This window comes from Brassica oleracea, chromosome C2, assembly GCF_000695525.1.
Source record: "Brassica oleracea var. oleracea cultivar TO1000 chromosome C2, BOL, whole genome shotgun sequence".
Classification (NCBI taxonomy): Eukaryota; Viridiplantae; Streptophyta; class Magnoliopsida; order Brassicales; family Brassicaceae; genus Brassica; species Brassica oleracea.
Genome location: NC_027749.1, coordinates 40,727,409 through 40,728,004, shown reverse-complemented (window position 1 = coordinate 40,728,004; position 596 = coordinate 40,727,409).

Here is a 596-nt window from a genome sequence, read left to right as displayed (position 1 = left end):
TGTCTAGACAATGCTGGTGAGTTCACGTCCCAAGCGTTTAATGAATAATGTATGTCCATGGGGGTAAGAGTAGAACACTCCGTGGCACATGTCCATACACAGAACGGCTTAGCCGAATCCTTCATTAAACGTATCCAGCTGATAGCCCGGCCATTGCTTATGAAGTCTCAACTTCCAGTATCAGCATGGGGACATGCGGTTTTACATGAAACGGAACTGATTCGCATCAGGCCATCTAGTGAGCATAGATATTCACCATCCCAACTACTTACGGGTCATGAGCCAGACGTGTCCCACATCAAGACATTCGGATGTGCCGTCTACGTTCCAATTTCTCCACCACAGAGAACTAAGATGGGACCACAAAGGAGGATGGAAATATACGTAGGATATGATTCCCCAAGCATTATAAAGTATCTTGAGCCAACAACCGGTGATTTGTTTAAGGCCAGATACGAAGACTCACACTTTGATGAGTCCACATATCCGTCCTTAAGGGGATATAACAGCCGGTTGATAACAAAAGATTTGGAATGGTTTAGACCATCAACATCTTGGCAAGATCCTCGGACTAAAGATTGTGATTTAGAAGTCCA